Source organism: Panulirus ornatus, chromosome 64 (genome assembly GCF_036320965.1).
Source record: "Panulirus ornatus isolate Po-2019 chromosome 64, ASM3632096v1, whole genome shotgun sequence".
Classification (NCBI taxonomy): domain Eukaryota; kingdom Metazoa; phylum Arthropoda; class Malacostraca; order Decapoda; family Palinuridae; genus Panulirus; species Panulirus ornatus.
In genome coordinates this window covers 4551648-4567796 of record NC_092287.1, presented here as the reverse complement: position 1 = coordinate 4567796, position 16149 = coordinate 4551648, and the positions used below count along the sequence as shown (strand labels likewise).

Below are 16149 nucleotides of genomic sequence, written 5' to 3'. Positions count from 1 at the left end.
ACTCAGTAACTAAGGCCACCGCAACACAGCCCCCTCACAAAGACCCCTCCTGCTTTAACCCCGCTGATCCACTCACCTGTTCCACCCTGCCTTGCCTCACCTGCCTCCCCACTTGAGCACCACCTGGGGAAGAGGGGGGGGGGGTCCACAGGGGCCCCCACGTCGTCTGTAGGGTCAAGAATCTCCCCATAGAGCTGGTGGTGACCGCCCTTCAGCACACACCCCCAGCACCCTCCTGCCCCAACACATTCATAATTTCATTAACTCTCAGTTGCAATTTGAGTCAAAGGAACAGTTTTCCACATTTTAGTTGAACTATTTTTTTTTTGTGTGTGTGTGTTGACATATCAGATGGAGTTCAGAGTCATCTGATTTTATTTGTTGATTAGATTTTTTCAGATTTTTTTTCTTTTCGTTCAGTTTCCTGTAAGTTTGATTTACGACAGAAATTTCCTTTCCGCTCGGGAGGGAGAGAGAGAGAGAGGGACCTCCCCCCCTCACTTGTCTCCACTCACTCGAGATGGGATATAAATCCTTATGGCTTCTTATAATAAGGGCTACTTTATCTTGAAATAATAAAGGGCTTTCGTATGCCGCCTGTTACGTAGCTCGATTGCGAGGAAAGAAACAGACCCTTCTAGCGCGGGGGAATAAGGCTTGATTTCCCGTGTGTTGGGGCTGGAGTTAGCTGGTTATGTTATTCTGGCCGGCCAGACTACACTACCTCACGCCCTACTGTATTTATTGATCGTTTTCATGAGCATCCTACGTTATCCCCCTCCCTCCTACAGCCTACAGTACTGTAGGAAAGAAGAGAGATCTGTGTTGTAGTTTTTGTTTGTCTATATGAGGCTGATAAGGCATTGGTTTACGAAGTTCGTGGTGTAGGTCTTGTGGGGACTTGTGGTTTACCCCACTTGAGGGTATACCCCGTAAAGTTTGCCCCACTGAGGGTGTAGCAAGTAAACCCGAGGCAGCAACCAGAGCTGTAAACCCATCGGAGGGTGTGCCAAGTAAACCCGAGGCAGCAACCAGAGCTGTAAACCCATCGGAGGGTGTGCCAAGTAAACCCGAGGCAGCAACTAGAGCTGTAAACCCATCGGAGGGTGTGCCAAGTAAACCCGAGGCTGCAACCAGAGCTGTAAACCCATCGGTCATCTCCGGGGATGGCGGCCGTGGCTGCACCTATGCAAATACCTCCGCCGCCGGCCTTATCAAGATGGCTCCAGCAAATCACTGCAGCAGAGGATCCAGTGCAAACTGCACCTACGCCTCATTGCTACTTGCTGAGTCAACATGCTCTCTCCTCTGACCTCCCCAACCCCACCAGGCTCACCCTCCAACCTCTTGACCACGATGCTCCCACCCCTTGACCACGACGCTAGCCACCCCTTGACCACGACGCTAGCCACCCCTTGACCACAACGCTAACCACCCCTTGACCACGATGCTCCCACCCCTTGACCACGACGCTAGCCACCCCTTGACCACGACGCTAGCCACCCCTTGACCACGACGCTAGCCACCCCTTGACCACGACGCTAGCCACCCCTTGACCATGACGCTAGCCACCCCTTGACCACGAAGCTCCCACCCCTTGACCACGAAGCTCCCACCCCTTGACCACAATGCTCCCACCCCTTGACCACGAAGCTCCCACCCCTTGACCACGAAGCTCCCACCCCTTGACCACGAAGCTCCCACCCCTTGACCACGACGCTCCCACCCCTTGACCACGACGCTCCCACCCCTTGACCACGACGCTAGCCACCCCTTGACCACGAAGCTCCCACCCCTTGACCACGAAGCTCCCACCCCTTGACCACGACGCTCCCACCCCTTGACCACGACGCTCCCACCCCTTGACCACGACGCTCCCACCCCTTGACCACGAAGCTCCCACCCCTTGACCACGAAGCTCCCACCCCTTGACCACGACGCTCCCACCCCTTGACCACGGTGGTACCGCCCGTGGCCACGATGGTACGACCCATGACCCCGACGGTACGACTATTCAGCGCAATGGTACCACCCATGAGCACGACGGTGCGACCGTTAAGCGCGTCGGCAAGGCCCTTGAGCACGACGGCACGACCATCGAGTGCGATATGACAACCGTTGGGTAGGATGATGGCCTGGCCTTTGGCCTAATTCTTAAAGGTTCAGATCAAAGGACAGTCCATCAGTTCAAAGGATCGTCCATTGTACCCCAGGGGTCGTACCGTCGTGCTCAAGGGCCATACCGTCGTGCTCAAGGGTCGTACCGTCGTGCTCAAGGGCCGTATTGTCGTGCTCAAGGGCCGTATTGTCGTGCTCAGATGGTCGTACCGTCGTGCTCAAGGTGTCGTACCGCCGTGCTCAAGGGGTCGTACCGTCGTGCTCAATGGGGTCGTACCGTCGTGCTCAAGGACCGTACCGTCGTGCTCAGGGGGTCGTACCGTCGTGCAAAAGGGCCATACCATCGTGCTCAGGGTGTCATATCGTCGTGCTCAAGGGGTCGTATCGTCGTGCTCAGGGGGTCGTGCCGTTGTGCACAAGAGGTTAGACTCCACCCCGTTGCTAGGATGGTACCTCCCTCGGCTCCTTGTCTTCCTGGCGCCTCCTGTGTCACTGGACCTCCCCCTATACACTAGTGTTTCCCGTCAACACATGACTTGCAGCTGTTTGAACCCAACGCACGTAAACATCTGTCATCTGTAAATAAGCCGCCTTATCTTTTCTCATTTACATGAGGCGATCCTCCTATTTTTGGTGTCATTTACATATGTTTACGTGCCTTGTCATGTCTGTCTCCTTTGGAAACTCTCTTACGAGAAAAGAATACAACAGTGATACTTATCTGGCCCTGATACAGTAGTGGTACCTCTCTGGCCCTAATGTAGTAGTGGTCCCTGGGGCCATAATACAGTAGTTGCACCACCTCGACCATAATACAGTAGTTGCACCACCCCGACCCTAATACAGTAGTTGCACCACCCCGACCCTAATACAGTAGTTGCACCACCCCGACCCTAATACAGTGAAATCTAATTTCAGCATCTCGCTTTATGCCCCTCCTGCGGCAGCAGCAGCAGGATGGGGTTGCTGGTTACACATTAAATATGTACCTCTCTCTCTCTGCAGGTGGACGGCTGGCCACACCACCTCCCCTCTTGCCCCTTTTTCCCCGTCGCTGGTTAAGGTAAGCATAAGGTAAGGCAGTGTGGGTAAGGAGGGTAAGTTCCGCCTTGTCTCGTAATCTTACGGTTGTAAGTTTAACTCGCGTTGGTAGACCTAGGTTTAGTATGAGTTGGCTGGTAAGTGTAGGTAGTGTTAGTTTGCCTAGGTGTAGTATGTGTTGGCTGGTAAGTGTAGGTAGTGTTGGTTGGCCTAGGTACCTGTGTATGTTAGTAGGCCTAGGTACAGTATGTGTTGGCTGGTAAGTGTAGGTAGTGTTGGTCGGCCTAGGTACAGTATGTGTTGGCTGGTAAGTGTAGGTAGTGATGGTAGGCCGATGTACTTATGTATGTTAGTAGGCCTAGGTGCAGTATGTGTTGGCTGGTAAGTGTAGGTAGTGTTGGTACACCTAGGTACTTATGTATGTTAGTAGGCCTAGGTGCAGTATGTGTTGACTGGTAAGTGTACGTAGTGTTGGTAGACCTAGGTAGTTACGTATGTTAGTAGGCCTAGGTACAGTGTGTGTTGGCAGGCCTATGGTAATTTTATAGTCTGGTAGCGCCATGGCCGACATGACATGTGATGAAGCTCAAACCACGTTCACTCTGGGTAGAGATGACCTCCTGAAATATACATATCATATGTCCACCTGAAGGAAGGGTACCTTCCTCTGCCAGGCCTACAACATCGTCACTCCACGAAAAGTTGTATGGCTTGGTCGAGGAACTTGTCGCTCTCTCAGTAGACCAACGTTACCCTGCTACGTTTTGGAGCTTCGCCTTCAAGCTGCAGGAGGGCCTTATAAGGCGTCTCGGGGATGTATGATGAATTAATGGTGCCACGTGCAAGTTGTGTGTTATGCTGACGCGTTAACATTTATATTCTAGATGGTGATCGGGAAGTGGACGTGGAGGTTAGCAGACGGGCGAGAGTGTTGACTTGTGGTGTGGTGTGGAGCAACGGCATATAGTGATCGGTGGGTGGGAGGTCATCCATCTGTGTCAGGGGGTGGAATTTAGGTGTGATGTCAGCCGCGTGTCAGGGCTGCTGACGAGCCTTGCAGGGTACACTTTGCAGCGGTGTCAGACACTGCTGACCCTCCTTCGTAAACCCATCAGCACGACGGTGCGACCCATGTGCACGACGGTACGACCCTTGTGCACGACGGTACGGCCCTTGAGCACGATGCTGCGACCTCTCTGCACAGCGTTTCGACCCTTGAGCAAGAAGGTACTACCCTTGGGTGTGGTAGGTTGGTCAGGTTTAATGACCAGCAAATTATGAGGCAGGTCGTTAGGCCTGAACCCCCCTTTTGCCATGACATCCTCACGTGAGAGGCTTACCTGATGACAGACAGTACCAGCCTCCGACTTAACAACCTACCTTGGTGAAGTTTCGTGACACACGTGAAGCAGGATATCCTGTGTCAGAAACAATATGTTCTTCCAACTGTAAGGTTACGTTCATCTTTTAAGATACGTATGTCATTAATCACACCATGACCTTTGACATGACCCTTGAAAGGGGTCAGGTGAAAGGCAGGGTCGTGAGTGTGGAGGGGAGTGTGACACCCCCCCCCCCTGACCTTGTCACTCTGCTTCTCCTCACCCCAGCCATCCATCATCTCGACCTGACCTCCAGTCATATGATAGTCCAGCCTGCCTTACCAACCAGCACCCTCATAATACCGCTCACAAGTCTGCTCACATCATAACTGGTGTGATGCACACCTTGTTGTGAGCAAGGTTGTGATACACACCTCGTTGTGAGCAAGGTTAGGTTGTGAGAGAAGAGAGATGTTATGGTCGTGGAAGGTTGTGGCGGACGGACGAAAACTGATGCTTCGTTGGTTGTGGCAAGCCTGACCTCCGGCCTGACCTGACCTGATTTGGCTCCGCCCAGCAGTGTTGACATCAAGAGATCACCCCTTGTTTTTTCCCCCACTCGGAACTTGTTCGTACTTGAATCTGTTTGTGTAAACAAGTGCTTATAATAGTCTCTGTTAGCATATGTATTTATTGTTATTATTATTATTATTATTATTATTATTATTATTATTATTATTATTATTATTATTGTTATTATTATTATTATTATTACCGTTATTATTATTATTATTATTATCATTATTATTATTATTATTATTATTATTATTATCATGATTATTATTATTATTATTATTATTATTATTATTATTATTATTATTAGTATAACGAAAGCTGGTAAGACATAAAGATAATGTCTCTTTAAGATTATCACAGAAAGCAAGACTGTATGTTAGGCAAAGAAAAATTCCATCCGAACCCTTGACGAAGGTTGAGCTGTCGTGTCATTAAGGTAAGTCTCCCGTGTCGCCTTCCAGGCCTCTGAGGAATGATGGCTCAGGTCAGCTGGAGGGCACTTGACGCTTGCCAAGCATACACACACACACACACACACACACACACACACACAGAAGACACATGAAGGTTTGGGTATAACGCCGTGTGGCCAGAGCTGATGGATGTTATGAAGGATGATGTGTGGAGGGAGGATGGTTTGCCTGATGTTGGCCGGAGGTTCCTGCTGGTAATTGGATGTGCAGAGGCAACGGCCCAGTTGGGATGGCACGACGTGGCTGACGTCATATATATATATTTTTTTTTTTCTTGGTTTTATCCCCGGGCGATAAAGCAAGACTGACGGACGCGTAAAGAAGATTGACGGAATCTGTAGAATAAGTGAAAGAAACCTGAAGGAAAACTGATAGAAACCTGAAGGAAAACTGATGGAAACCTGAAGAAACCTGAAGGGGAAACTGATGAAACCTGAAGGAAAACTGACAAAAACCTGAAGGGAAACTGTTAGAAACCTGAAGGAAAACAGACAGAAACCTAAAGAAACGTTGCTAAATCTTATAAGTCATCATGAAATGCATCGTTCTCTAGTTCTTCGTTATATTCGACGAAGTTCGTACTTGTGGTCAGTGAAGAGTCGTAAAGCCTTATTTTCTCGCCACTGATGCCTCAGCAGTTGTGGTGTGAAGTGGTGTGTGGGTGTGGGTGTGGGTGTGGGATGCTGGGGATTAGTGCAACGTGGCATGGGTCTAAGTCATTACTGTGTGCACATGTAGTAGGGTTTGTCCCTCCCGCCAGGTGCCACAATCTGTTCAAGCTTGTCATGGCTGCTGTGCCTCGTGCAGCTCCGTGGTTCCTGTGTTCTCCTGCCACGCCTCCCGATGTTAGCGTGACTCCACGCATGGCGGGGGTGAGTGAGGCTCGTCTTGGCCAGCCAGAGGCCAGGCAGGCCTCGGCCAGTGGGCTGGGTGTCAACAAGGGTGAGCGACGTTTCCTGCGGCCAAATGATCACCAGTTTAGCTGGAATGTTTGTAGAGGGAGGCACCAGGACCCTCCCTGACTTACCCTCCCTCCAGCCCTCTCCCTGACGCACCCTCAATCTCCCTCCACACGAGCCAGTGAACACCCTTCACTATCACTCATGCCATCAGCCTCACTACCCCCTCCTCCCAGCCCCTGTTGTTACTGGGAACCTCATGATTCATTACTGGTAACATGAGAATACAATTGCCTGCAGCATTTACATTACCCTGGCGGCCAGCACAGCGGACACCTCTGTACCAACTCAAGCACCACCAGTCTGGTTTGTTGGTCAACACCCTGGCCGGTGAGGTACTCACTGCCAGCTTGTACTCAGCACCGTGCGTGGCCTGTGAGGCACTCACTGCCAGCTTGTACTAAGCACCGTGCGTGGCCGGTGAGGCACTCACTGCCAGCTTGTACTCAGCCCCGTGCGTGGCCTGTGAGGCACTCACTGCCAGCTTGTACTCAGCCCCGTGCGTGGCCTGTGAGGCACTCACTGCCAGCTTGTACTCATCCTTGTCTTACAAGTACTAGGTAAGCTGTGCGTGTTGTTGGCAGTGGTGCAGATGTCCTGCCACCGGCGTGAATTCCAGGGTCGATGGTTGTCACGTATGCTCTGGTGGTGGAGTGTCATGACTGTCATGCTTGTCACCATCACCTCATTATCATCGTTGACACCGTCAGCTCATCCTTGTGACCATCACGTCGTCATGATGGCCATTGCTACTTCCAGACGCTGACCCGCCATAACTCTGACCTTTGACCTGAATGATGATACACGTTGAACGTAGGATGGTGGGGGGGAGGGTAGAGGTCTTGTGTGGGGAAGTGGGTACACGGTGCTGTACGTACTGAGGTGAGAGGGTATGTAGATATGGCACCAGAGATACGTTTCCAGCGTACCTCGCACATACGCCTACGTACTCCCTAATCCTCTCTTCCATTTCTAACCATTCCTCCCCCTTCGACCATCTCATCTCCCCCTTACCATCCTATTTTAAGGAACAGAGCGGGAGGGGGAGGAAAACGTAGGGCTGGCGTTCCCTAAATAAAGGATGAGTATATTGAGTGGATGGATTGGCCTGGCTGGAGTGAGTGCATCAACGCTATTCTCGGGAAGGACTCAGCACCACCACCCACCAGGACCCGCTCAGAGTGAGTGCATAAACACACTCGGCCAAGATGCAACACCACCAGACACTTGAGATGAAAGTCGTGCTTGGGTGAGTGTTGACCTTACTCTTGTTGACGTGATTTGCTGAACTCTGATAAGGTTGGGTCTGGTCGTGTCTCGCTCCCTGTGTGCAAGTTCTTGACTCGGGAGGTGTGTGTGTGTGTGTGTGTGTGTTGTGTGTGTGTGTGTGTGCAGGAGGGAGGGAGGATGGATGTGTGGTGTGTGCCCCCATTTATGGTTACCGACAGGCTTACACATGCCCACTCCAGCGCCACCCGATGCCCTCTTGCTTTCGTCTCGCTATACCTTCTGTGATCAACCCAGGACCCTGTTCTCGGGACCTTCTTGATATACCTTATTCGTTAGGGCAAGAACCAGTTGAGTATATCTAAGATATGCTGTAATGTTATGGTCATACCGATAGTCTGGTTATGTTAGCCGGGCAGAACACCAGGGGTTATGGTCAGGTTGCGACGGGTTGGAGCGGCTACCACATTAACACCAGGTAGCCAAGGGCTCCTCCTCCTCCTTCCTGGTATGTGGTGGCAGAACACACCAAATGGCCAGCCAGGCCTGGTGTACCACAACTCGACTCGTTCGTCCACAACACAAACACCGTCAGGTGAGGAAGCTTACCACACTCTGGCTTAAAATACGGCCGAGTTTCATCGGTGGGATCAGCGGCCGGCCAGTGTCAACACGAGCCTCTGGGGGACGGCCGGGCATGCGTGTAGCGCAAGCCTGCTCTCGCTGGTGGGTAGGGCTGGATCTGCGTGTGCCACGCTGCCTGGACATCTATCATGTTTTTATAGTATGAATGTGGGTGGTGAGATGTGTCGGTTCTCGGTCGGTACTGTGTCACCCCGGGATAACTCCTGGGATCTGGTCACCCCGGGGTAACTCCTGGGATCTGGTCACCCCGGGATAACTCCTGGGATCTGGTCACCCCGGGGTAACTCCTGGGATCTGGTCACCCCGGGGTAACTCCTGGGATCTGGTCACCCCGGGGTAACTCCTGGGATCTGGTCACCCCGGGATAACTCCTGGGATCTGGTCACCCCGGGATAACTCCTGGGATCTGGTCACCCCGGGGTAACTCCTGGGATCTGGTCACCCCGGGGTAACTCCTGGGATCTGGTCACCCCGGGATAACTCCTGGGATTAGTACACGGGGAACTAGGAGACAACCGTCCCGGGACTTTATTACACAGTTTGTCTAACCTCCTAGAAATCTTACGCTTCATTATGAGATATACCAAATACATGACGTTTCCCGGATCGCTTTAACCTAACCCAGCCCAACCCAACCTACCGTAGCCTAACGTAACCTTGGTTAACATAGCACATGCTAACTTAACCTAGGACAACGTCACCACCTAACCTAACTTAGTCTAAAAAAATAACGAGGGGGAATGGTGGGTGGGGGAATCTTTCAGTGATCCAATCTCAGTGATTCTGGTCTTGAGAGGATGACACATATATATTGAGGGAATGAGTAATGACGTTGGATCACAGGCAGGTCGCTGGTGGTCTCGCGCACACTGATCATAGTGCCATGCTAGCACCTCACCGTATGGTAGATGGAGCCCCTCTTTCTCGTAAGAGTGAAATTCTTGACTTAAATCACTCGACCTGCTGGAGGAAAACTTGAGCCCCGTCAGAGAGGGTGTATGACATGACAGTAAACATAGGGGTCGTGTGGTGGTGTACTTGTGGAGCAGGTGTTGTATGGCGTTAGTGGGCTGGTGATGATGTATGGGTGAGGAGGCAGCAGCAGCAGCTGTTTGTGTGGTGGTGTGTGGTGTGGTGTGTGGGGGTAGCCGGGCACCATCATAGTCATCATTCAACCGTCACTTCACGTCAGTCTTCATATCAGGGTTTTTGTGCTCGTGTCTTCCAGTGGTGTCGGGTGGGAGTGGTTCCTCACACCCTGGCAGAATGTCCCGTAGGAGGGGCCGCCGCTCCTGAAAGGCTGGCGCCTCAAGCTTCACTGGTTCTGGCCGGCCTTTTCATCGTCAGCACTTGTCACCAAGCGTCCGTGCAGCGGACCGGTGTACCGCCCCACCCGTACTGATTGTGTTGCACCCATTCATCCAGCCTGGGGGAGGTGAGGTTACCTGGCCCCCACACAGACGGTCCGGGATTCGCTTCTCGGGTATAGCGGTAAATAACACACCCACACACACACACACACAAACTATCATGGATAAGCCACTGTGGAACACAGAGTAACATAATACCATATCGCCCGCTTCCTAGAAACGGTGTCAGCAACACCCCTGTCTCCGGCAGGCGGGTAACAGAGCGCCCTGTTTTGCTGCAGTGGATTGTGTGTGCTCAGGCAGCAGTGTGTGGGTGATCGGTCTGGCCTGATGTACAAGCGGCACTGTTGTGTGCTAGGATGTTATCGGGTGTTCCCAGTATGTCAGTGTGTCGCTGGGGCGACGCGGCTCCTTACTCCTCCCGTCGCAGGCGGTGGGAACCTGGAACAAGACATCACGGGTGTTAAGTTCCCTCAACACAAGGAAACGCAAGGTGTTGATCCGCATAACTCAGGAGTGGATGGGACTGTGTTAGGAGGGGTTAAGTCCTGTTATCTTCTGTTATGAGAGGAGGATAACCAGGTGTTTTCTTGTGTTAGGAGAGGATAACTACCGTGTTATCTTTTGTTAAGATGACCATCGTGTTGTGTTGGCAGGAGTATATACCGTGCTGTCTTGTGTTAGGAGAGCTGACTACCGTGTTATCTTGTGTTGGGATGACCATCTTGTTATCTTGTTTTAGGGGAGGAAGACCAGTTTGTTATCATCATGTCTTGGGAAAGAATGACCCACCTTGCTATCTTGTGTTGGGATCAACGCCTTGTTATCTTGGGATGGGATAGGATGACCACCTTTGTTATCATGTATTAGGGTATGTATTAGGGTATGTTAACACCCACCCAACCCACCATCCCATTAACGCTTTAAATCCCACCCCAGTCCTGTACCCTATGTGTCGGGGCAAGATAGGGCCAGGCCTCCTGTAATGTGTCATAAGAGCGTCAACGGGGCAAGATAAGGCCAAGACCTCCAACCATCCCATATAACGTACCAATAAGAGCGTCCGTCCCCCTGGCAAGACGTTGGGAAGTCGCCCGTACGTCCCATCCGTCAACAATTTATCAGGATGGGTTGGACTTCCACCACTCAAGTGTCACTCACTCAGGCTGGGGCCACTCCTGTGTGTGTGTGTGTGTGTGTGTGTGTGTGTGTGTGTGGAGGGTCAGAGTGATGCTGGTACCCCGTGATTTGCTACCCCCCCCCCCCCCCAACTTCCCCCTGGGGTTGGGAGGACGACTGTGTGTTGGCCACGGTGGCTGACGTCGTGGGAGTCTCAGGGAAGGTGTCAGCTGTCTTGATGACTGTCAGCCGTAATACCGGCATCTTGTCAGGAAGTGGAGGTTTTTCAGGGAGAGAGGGGGGGTCAGCCGGGTAGGAAGCGTCAGCAGTTGTGCTGACATCCCTCCAATAGTAGGTGGAGGGAGGGTGTCAGCCGTGTCAGTGAGCGTGGCTCTGAAAGAGGAAGTGTCAGCAGTGATGCATAACATCCTACGTAGGACTGGTTGACTGATAACTAGAAACCCAGGCTGGCTGGTAACTAGAAACCCAGGCTGGCTGGTAACTAGAAACCCAGGCTGGCTGGTAACTAGAAACCCAGGCTGGCTGGTAACTAGAAACCCAGGCTGGCGGGTAAGTAGAAACCTAGACTAACCGGTAACTAGAAACCCAGGCTGGCTGGTAACTAGAAACCCAGGCTGGCGGGTAAGTAGAAACCTAGACTAACCGGTAACTAGAAACCCAGGCTGGCTGGTAACTAGAAACCTAGACTAACCGGTCACGAGAAACCTAGACTGACCGGTCACTAGAAACCTAGACTGATCGGTCTCGCTAGAAACCCAGACATTTAAGAGATAGCTTAGAAACCTGCCCGCATCACACCGTGGTGAGCTGTGCGGAGAAATACCCTCACGTAAACTATAAATATGTATCTTGTTCTTGAATGCAGTCGTACGTACAGTTTTGTGTAGGATGTTTAGTACCATTCCTGATGGGCTGGCTCTCTCTCTCTCTCTCTCTCTCTCTCTCTCTCTCTCTCTCTCTCTCTCTCTCTCTCTCTCTCTCTCTCTCGTGTGTGTGTGTGTAAGAGATGGACCTTAGATAGTATTGTAGCGTGTCCTCCTCCTCCCACACACACACACACACACCCAGGGCCCATTATTCTCTGGTTGTTCATGATGATGGGCCGCCGTGGGCTGCTCTTCCTCCCTCACCCATACTCACCCCGTCTTCCTCCCTCTGACGCTCTGTGTGTGTGTGTGTGTGTGTGTGTGTGTGTGTGTGTGTCTTTTTTTTTCCTCCTCCTCAGTGCACGTGTGCGCCTGTATGTGCGCGTGTGGGGGGTTCTCCTCTGCTGTGTATGAGTCTGTGGGACGTGTGGGTTTTGTGTCTGTATGCCTTTTCTAGTTACCTGTATACTGGGGCCACATTCACAGTGTCGTCACATAGTTTACCTCCTCCTCCTCCTCCTCGAGTGGCAGTCGCTCCCGAGTTCCAGCAGTTGTTCTTGAGTTCCAACTGTTCGAGAGTTAGCCCAAGATCCCGGTAGTCACCGCCAGACTCCTGCGAGAGCCTTTCAGAGCCCGCAAGTTGGTGGCGCTGGCCGCCCCAGCAGTGCTACTACCCACGTCCCCACCTCCATCAGGGAGTCGGGTCCTGACGGGGGAAGACGGAGTGCAAATACATTTCCCCGAGATGTGTGTATTTACTGTGCTAGCCAGATGCTGCCTCTCTCTCTCTCTCTCTCTCTCTCTCTCTCTCTCTCTCTCTCTCTCTCTCTCTCTCTCTCTCTCTCTCTCTCTCGTGCATCTTTTGTCACATTTCTCCTGAGTTAGATGTTAGTTTGATGTATCTGTTGTTTGGATGTTAGTGTGATGTATCTATTGTTTGCAGGTTAGTGTGATGTATCTGTTGTTTGGATGTTAGTGTGATGTATCTATTGTTTGCAGGTTAGTGTGATTTCATCTATTGTTTACATGTTAGTATGATCATCTGTTGCCTGGTGTGAGCGAGAGATCACCCCGTCGTTCCAGAGGCCATGTAAGCAAACCTTGAAGTGATTTCCTAAGCTGCAAAACAAAGACATAAATCTGGTCACGAGCAAACACTACAACAGTTGAGGAGATAATACAGACGGAGGCCAGGAATCCCTCCCCCCCTCTCTCTCTCTCTCTCTCTCTCTCTCTCTCTCTCTCTCTCTCTCTCTCTCTCTCCCATCAGTAGCCCAGCTTAAGGATTTGCCAATTGAATCTCACACGTCCGTCACCACAAACGGGGTTGGAGAGTAGGTCAGGTCAGGTCAGGTCAGGTCTTTGTGGAAGGGGGGGAGGAGGAAGGGAGGGAAGGTCAAGCTCGGTAAGGGGTGTTGGGGGTCAGGTCACGTGGAGACAAAGGTGGGTGGCTCATAAGTACGGCCGGAGGGGATTGTAGGGATGATGGAGCGAGGGAGAAAGTGGTGGAGATGGTTGGTGGTGGTTGGTGGTGGTGGAGCGGTCTTAATGATGCGGTGGGAGGCAGGCAGGCCTGAGCGGTGACAATTGGACTTAATGTTGTTAACAGAATAAATTGGCGGGCCAGAGCGGAGAGGACTTTTTTCCTGCTGGGGAAGAAATTGTTAATGGTGCGTATCTGTTGTGCTGACGCTGGATTTATTCTGCCGAGGGAGTGGCTTCGACGGCGATTCCTGCTGTGTTGGAGGGAGGAGAGGAGGAGGAAGGAGGGTGGTGGGTCGGTCGTCGTCTTCCCACAGCATCACACAGGCCGGGTGGAACACGTAGGAGCGAGCACGATCAAGACACACTCGTATTCAAAAAGGGACTTCAGGCATCACCCAAGCCGGTCACTGGGTCCTGACGAGGCTGTTCGTGGCGGTACAGCGAGAGAACAACAGTAACTCATCCATTAGTGAGTCCTACGCGCACGTCCACTCGCACACACACACACACACACACACACACACACACACACACACACACACACACATTTCCAGTGGTGTATTATGAATTTTACGAGAGAGAGAGAGATGTAGGGAGATCAGCCGCCTGTATTGGATTTGGTATTTACACAAGCAGTGTTGGGGGCAGGGAATGTTGTGTACGGTGCACCAGTGACCACGTGTGTACGGTGCACCAGTGACTACGTGTGTACGGTGCACCAGTGACCACGTGGTGTTGATAATGGTGGGTTATGTTGTGTACGGTGCACCAGTGACCACGTGGTGCTGATAATGGTGGATTATGTTGTGTGCGGTGACATGATTATAAGGAAATAGTTTATTACCTATTTGATGTATATATTGACCCAGGGGTTCTGAATGGGGATCGTGCGTGAGTGGAGGTATGCAGTGGTGTGTTGGGTGTATCGGTGTGGTGAAATGTGTCTTCCTCACTGATAAACCATCCCAGGGAGGTGTTTGATGCGACACGACTTCGTGTGTTGGATATGCAGGAGTGGGATGAGGGAAGAGTTGTGGGGAATATGCATAGTCCTCATCTCGCCTCTTGCCTTTCCCTCTCACCTTCCTTACCTGAGGAGCTACGATGAAAGATCTCTCTCTCTCTCTCTCTCTCTCTCTCTCTCTCTCTCTCTCTCTCTCTCTCTCTCTCTCTCTCTCTCTCTCTCTCTCTCTCTCTCTCTCTCCTCCGAGATGGCCGTGGTTGTGGCACGTTTTGCCCCAGTGCCATGTCGGTCACGACACACACACACACACACACACACACACGAGACCTGCTGGTGCCGGAGACTAATAAGGAGCAGCACAACGCTTGATAATATTCGTCTGGTGTACTTCACCACCCGCACTCTGCCGCGCATGTGCTGCCGCCCACACCATAGCCACGCCGTCACCCGAGCCCGACTCCCTCCCTTCCCCCTCACCCCCGTCACCTAAACCCGACTCCCGTCACCTAAGGCTCCCGTCACGCAGGGTGTGGTAGGGCCAGGTCTGGCCAGCCAGCAGCACATGCACGGGCATAGGACTGTTTACGTTGACGTAAGCAGATTGTGGCCCGGCGTGGCCCACAACACCCCCCCCCCCCCCAGGGCCGTGGGTGTGGGGTGAACATGGTGTCCACACTGCACGCCTGACCACTGGAAGGTTAGCAACCAGACTGACTGGAAGGTTCGACACCTGACACCCTAACCCTGGCTGATAGGTTCTCCTCTGACTCCTGGCTGACAGTGCCTCGCCTGACCCCTGGCTGACAGTGCTTCGCCTGACCCCTGGCTGACAGTGCCTCGCCTGACCCCTGGCTGACAGTGCTTCGCCTGACCCCTGGCTGACAGTGCCTCGCCTGACCCCTGGCTGGCTGACAGTGCCTCGCCTGACCCCTGGCTGACAGTGCCTCGTCTGACCCCTGGCTGACAGTGCCTCGTCTATAACCAGTAAGAAAACAAAAGCCTGCAAGACAAAAGTACCTGAGGAGAGAACATCTGCCCGTCGTCAGCCTAACCCACACGGAATCATGATCTCACAACGTGAACACAACACACAAACCTAAAGTGTCAAAACCTTCTTTTTTTTCTCTCTTTTTAAGCTTTCATTTTAAGGTTTAAAGGTTGGATCTCACCCAGAGGTCAAAAGTTCCTCTTTTCTTCTTATCCTAAGTAGAGCTTGACTGGCACATAAATAAAGAAAGATCCTCTGTCATGCTTGGTGTCGTGTGTCAGTGACCCAGATGTGCTGGTACCCAACTAGACAAGTTGATGTTCTCTGCCAGGGTCAGAGGTCAGAGGTCAGTTCTTCAAGTCAGGTCTTCGCCTGCACCGAGGCGGGTGGTGAGGGATATTTTATACATAAACAGCTTAATGGGCTACAAGTGTACGGCGTGAATTTGGGTTTAGTGTGTGTGTGTGTGTGTGTGTAATGTAACCTCTTGAGCACGATGAGAGAGAGAGAGAGAGAGAGAGAGAGAGAGAGAGAGAGAGAGAGAGAGAGAGAGAGAGAGAGAGAGAGAGAGAGAGCATCATCGTCTTCGTTTATATTGTTCGTTAAATAAAAGTTTAGATGCCCCCTGAGATTGTGTGTACGGGGTATACGGGTACATAAAATGTATGATCATGTATGTATGTATGTATGTATCTATGTATGTATGTATGTATGTATGTACGGCATCTCTGCTGTCTCTTTACGTGCGTCCAGAATATAGTATTATCCCATGTGTTAATAAGAATGTCTGGCATCATCCCATACAGTCATACGAATATCCGAATATCCCATGTCTTATATCCATCCCATATCATGACACGAATATTCTACTGACTTGATCCATCCGGCAATATCATATTTCAAGACGCGAATATTTGATATTTGATATATCTCCCCCCCCCCCCCCTCAGCAGTCCCTCCTCACACCATACCTTG

The 16149-nt window shown here is 51.7% G+C and overlaps 1 protein-coding gene across 1 annotated transcript in view; it reads left to right on the top strand.

The window, feature by feature from the left end:
• LOC139746349 (frizzled-5-like) overlaps window positions 1–16149 on the top strand; it is a 98478-nt gene that overhangs the window by 62845 nt on the left and 19484 nt on the right. The window contains exon 3 of the mRNA XM_071657524.1: window positions 3124–3181. The gene's annotated coding sequence lies outside the window, so the exon portion shown is untranslated. The remainder of the gene's footprint in view (window positions 1–3123; window positions 3182–16149) is intronic.